This window comes from Poecilia formosa, unplaced genomic scaffold, assembly GCF_000485575.1.
Source record: "Poecilia formosa unplaced genomic scaffold, Poecilia_formosa-5.1.2 Scaffold150, whole genome shotgun sequence".
Taxonomy (NCBI): Eukaryota; Metazoa; Chordata; class Actinopteri; order Cyprinodontiformes; family Poeciliidae; genus Poecilia; species Poecilia formosa.
In genome coordinates, this window is record NW_006800089.1 from 853,370 (window position 1) to 858,425 (window position 5,056).

Sequence of the window (5,056 nt, forward strand, 5' to 3'; positions counted from 1 at the left end):
CTCTGATATGAATTTCTCAGAAACCCTTTATCTGGAGTGGTATTCAATAAATTAGAAACTGCATTTTGATGAGGATGCTTGTCAGGTTAAAAGTGTTTTTTCACAATAACAGCCGTTAAGCAGGTATTAAACATACTTCTCATTAAGCCCACATTTCTCTATTAAAAATGTTTTTATTGGTGTGATGTAATTTAATTTCAAATGTCATGTTTTCATTAGCTGCAAGCAGAAAATCATCATAATTAACAGAAATGAAGGCTTGAAAACACCAGTCTGTGTGCAATTATTCTATATAAAGTGTTTCTCTAAGTGAATAGAGCTACTGAAATAAGTGAACCTTTCAATAATATTATAATTTACCGAATAGGCCTGTGCTGTGATTTTCATACTTAACCATCTGTCTTTTACAAAGAATGTCATAAAAAAAGAAAGATACCCAAAGGGAAGTGGTTTTGGGGATAGAAGTGCCTTTAGGATTTCAGAGGAAAATAGGCAGACTTATTCTAAATAATAAAAAGACAGTGATCTCAGCAGAAGATCACACCAAGGACCACTCCTGTCAGCTAAGAACAGGGAGTGCAGGCTAGAAATTACACAAACTCACCAAACGTAGGGCGAATTCACACCAGCCATGTTTAGTCCTCTTGCGTAGAATGTCCGGTTCGTTTGGATAGGTGTGTGAATATGCAAATGAACAAAAGAGCGAAGTCTGGTCTGCGTCTGGGTTCGGTTGAAGTGAACTTTGGCACGGTTCAAATACATATTGTAAGCCTCAGGCAGACTGAAGACCGCTCCAAAAGCAGGAAGCCAACTATAGCACAGTAAATTCTGGATAAACACAACCAAAACAAACATATGAATCTAATGCTAGCGGAAGAAATGGCTCGAGGGCTTTTGCCAAAGACAAAAGTGAAATCCTACAACTATTAAAATCTGGCACTACTCCATGTTTGTTTACACTTGTTTACATTTCATAAAAACGGAAGTTGCGCTTGGTGTCTTCTTCGGACGTTTTCCTGTAGCTTCCTTCTGTGGTTCTTGTTGCAGCGCCGCTACAGGAGAGGAGGGGAACAGGTTTTTCAAACCGCACCAGCTGAAAATATCATGTATGGAGGAAGTTGCGCTCCACAGACTATCAGGTGCAACCACTCTCATAGACAATAAAAGGAATGTTTCTGGATCTGAATCTATGCTACAACATAAAGGGTCCAACACTTTACTTTGCACCTTGTATTTAATAATGTTTCCAGTGAGTGTATAGCCACAAGGTGTGATTAGAATCTTGAAGCACAGTGTCGTTAAAAACTGAATTGACTTCAAATCAACTCTTCTTTTTAATTACTTAATTTATAGTAAACCTGTTATTTTCCTCTGGAGTGAGCACACACACAGGCACGCACACGTGTTGTGTGGGAGCTGTTTTCCTTTTTGGCCTCTATTCCAAGCAGACACCTTGACTCGATCTTGTCAGACTCACTCAGGTTCAGCCAGGACATAAACAAACTGCAGTAATCAGGCATGAAGGTTAAGGGCACCGAGCGCTGACGCGCGTGTTGTTATGTGGGTCAGAGTGGCAGCGTGGCGTCCGCGTCCCTTTATTTCCACCGACTCGTAGGACTTTAGAAAACAGGGACGCCTAACATGCTCCTTCAAGCCTGATGCGAGGCTTATGGCAGACATGCGGCGGGGGCCGACGTGTCGTCGTCGGTGCCCGCGCCTCGTCTCTTTCTCATTACCAGGCCCAGGATGTCAGAGGGAAAGTTGGAAAGAAGACGACCCCGGCCTCCTGACAGAGCGAACGAGTGAGAGATGGAAATAATTACCAGCGTCTCCTGTGGAATAGGGCGTAAATTGATACACACTAAATACTGTTGTACCTTAGGGGTCCCTCTCTGTGTCTTCCTCGTCAGATGCACGAGACAAATGAACGCATCCAGCAGGAATTAATTGGATTTGGGAGCAGTCTCCTGCACAATCCACCAGGACGGGCAAACATCCTCCCCTCTTTACCCTCTTCTGCCTCCCTTCCCTTCAGAACACACACACACACGCACGCACACCTCCTCCTCCTTTATTCCAGTCATGCCTTGCAGAAATGTCTACCACCCCCTCCCACTCATCCACCCCGCCCTGATGGATCAGTCTGTGTCCCTTTACCACACACACACACACACACACACGCACGCACGCGCGCGCGCGTACACACACACACGCGCACACACACACAAGTGTATACACACGTATGCACACGAGTGCCATGCTGCTCCCCAGTGGATTGCAACCCGTCTCTCTCTCTCTCTTGGATACAGCGTTTCCATGGCAGCCACGTTTTCTGCACGTGCGGAATCAAACGAGAGAACGAGATGGAAGAAAGAGGCCACTCCTATCGATTCACTGGCTGGCTATTGATTGGCAGTCTGCTGCGGCGGCTCGCTTACTAACGGTGAAGCACTCCCATGCATTCATATCTCACACGCGCTTGGCAGAACGTAAACAAATGACATCATTTGGGCACGAGTTAAAAAAAAGGGGAGTACAATGTATGTTTTCTTTCGATGGGCATCTTTTAGCTTAGGTATTTCTTATCAGTGGGTGAACAACATTAATGTGAAAAACAGCAAATAGATAGATAGGTATCTAGCTAACTAGCTAGTTAGACAGCTAGTTGGTTAGATAGCTGGCTAGTTACTAGCTAGTTAGATAGATAGCTAGATATATAGATATTCATTTGAAAAATTAACTTGGAATGCAGACCCAAAGCACATCCACCTTACTTACCAGTGCATAAAAGGTGTTTTTGTTTCAATTTATTCTCTATTTCACAACCTTCAGTGTTGTCACAAGACTAAATATTAATTTCATCTGTCCAAAGCTCACACTTCCATACAAATGTCCTGGTAGAAGGACAATAAAAAAAAAAAAGTTTATTTCTTCTTTACTTTTAAATATTTTGGTGACTATTGTGGAATTTTTGTTATGGAAACTTGGGAATCCCAAGATGCTACTTTTTGAACAAATGGTGTCCCGAACTAGCCCTTGTTTTAGGGTCCTTCAAAACGTGTTTCGCAATGAAAAGAAAGCTTTTTCTTTTAGCTTCATTTAGAAACTAAGAGAAAAATAAATGTGCTTTGTTTTTCAACCAAATGAAACTAAGATAAACAGTCTACATTTAGAGCTTTTAGTGCTAAACTCAATCCATGATGGTCCTAATATTATAATAAGCTAATAATGTGATGTGATGTACAGCTTTAGGTTACAACTCGCATGTTTTGCTCTTTCGGGGGTGGGGGGTGTTGGCAAGAAAATTAGACATAACTTAGAAATAACTTAACACTCAAAATAAATTGAGTGTTCATGCTGTCCCCAGAGGATGACCACCCTGGGTGGAAGGCCATATCAAAAATGGCACCTTTTTTCTTTTTAAAAGTTTTCAAATATTCAAGAAACAAAGTTAAAGGAAGACAACTTGAGGAGCATTCCACTTTCAGTTCCAGCTGATTTTATTTCCTTCTCGGAAGAAAAAAAAAATTAAAAAAGACAATCTGTACAGAGGTCTGAGAGGCAGTGATTGACCCAAATGTTGGCTGGTTTTTGAGCAAAAGACATCAAATGATCTTGGCTGAAGTGGACAAAACATGATCAAACACAACATATTGCACAAATGGGAAAGAAAAAGAAAAAAAGGACAATAGAATTTTTTCTCCTTTCGTTTTTTTTTTCTTTTTTTTTTTTTTTAAAGGAAACTCCTGGACCACAATCATCTTCCACCAAAGATGGCCGTCCTAGTGCCTGTCGTTGATCATCATACATAAAAACACACAATCTTTGCTTATAGTACAGTCAGTTTACATAAATATCTTCATGTTATTCTTTTAAAAATCTTAAACACAACAGCTATAGCTACATATACCTGAATCTGAAATACAAATGCTATTTGCCATGCCATAATATAAAAAAAAACAAACAAACAAACAAAATAATAAACAAATAGCCTGCTATATGTAGCCAACAGGTACAGAAAAAGGTTAAATACTATTTTTTGATGCAATTTGCGCAACAACAGATGAAGCACTTCAAAAACATTTCCTCCTCCCTCCAAAGTCTAGGCAAAAGTGGAATGAGTCCAGTGGTTCAAATAAAACTTATCTCCATATATATTAAAAAAAAAACAAAGCACACAGAGGTATTAGCTCTATCCAAACAGTGACTCTTATCTGGGATCTTTCACTGAGACTTCAGGTTTGAGTGCGTTTTGAGTGCGCGTGGACTGGAAAACACAGTCAGGAGGAGCCTCGACGGCGCTTTGTTTACTCGGCTGGTGAAGCTGGAGTCACTGTGCCATTTAAGAAGCATGTGGGTAAATACTGTAAACACTGTGTGAGGTCAGATTGTGCCCCCTCTGCACGTCCAAACCACCAATGTAGATGCGAACAACAATGCTCCAGGGCTGACCCTTTTATAGATTTTGTACAAAAATACAAGTAGAAAATCATGACACACTCAAAATCTCTTTGAAAGTGAGAGGAGTCGGACACTGTTTTTTTTATTTTGTGTGTGTGTGTGTGTGTGTTTTTGTTAAATAAGATACACTTCTTAGCCCTTCCGCCGCTGGATATACAGACAGGTGTGTGTGTGTGTGTGTGCGCACAAACACAAACGAGACCTGTACGAGAACAATACTTCTATGTATAAAAAAGTTTGGCCAGTATAAATACATCAATATATATAGTAATATATGTACGGAGCCGGCCTAAGGCATGAGCGGTATGTGGGTTGCTTGGTGCCCCCTGCTGGCCGGGGGTCCCCAAAAAAAATACCACTATGTGATGAAAGGACAGCTTAAAAAAATGTGCTTGTTGTAAAGGCAATACAAACATGACATCGATTTATGGTTTGTAAAACATTGTTTGTGTGAACCACTTGGAAATTTTTGGGACTTTTTTTTTATTCTTTGCCCAGCTCTTATAAACAAAAATGTGATATTTTATATTAAAATTAAATTGCTTAATGAGTCATCTACAACAGGTAAAACCCAGTGTTTTTATATATATATATA

General features: G+C 40.3%; 1 protein-coding gene and 1 long non-coding RNA gene across 2 annotated transcripts in view; both read right to left on the reverse strand.

The window, feature by feature from the left end:
* Positions 1 to 1,215: 1,215 nt before the first annotated feature.
* Positions 1,216 to 2,154, reverse strand: LOC107837552 (uncharacterized). The gene is made up of 2 exons (XR_001663569.1): positions 1,878 to 2,154; positions 1,216 to 1,786 (listed from the first exon to the last, which is right to left on the reverse strand). It is a non-coding gene; the product is annotated as an uncharacterized LOC107837552 (long non-coding RNA).
* A 1,547-nt stretch (positions 2,155 to 3,701) lies between these two features.
* The window catches only part of sox4a (SRY-box transcription factor 4a), a 4,982-nt gene continuing 3,627 nt past the window's right edge, over positions 3,702 to 5,056 (reverse strand). Inside the window, exon 1 of the mRNA XM_016677227.1 lies at positions 3,702 to 5,056. This exon is cut by the window's right edge and continues 3,627 nt beyond it. The gene's annotated coding sequence lies outside the window, so the exon portion shown is untranslated.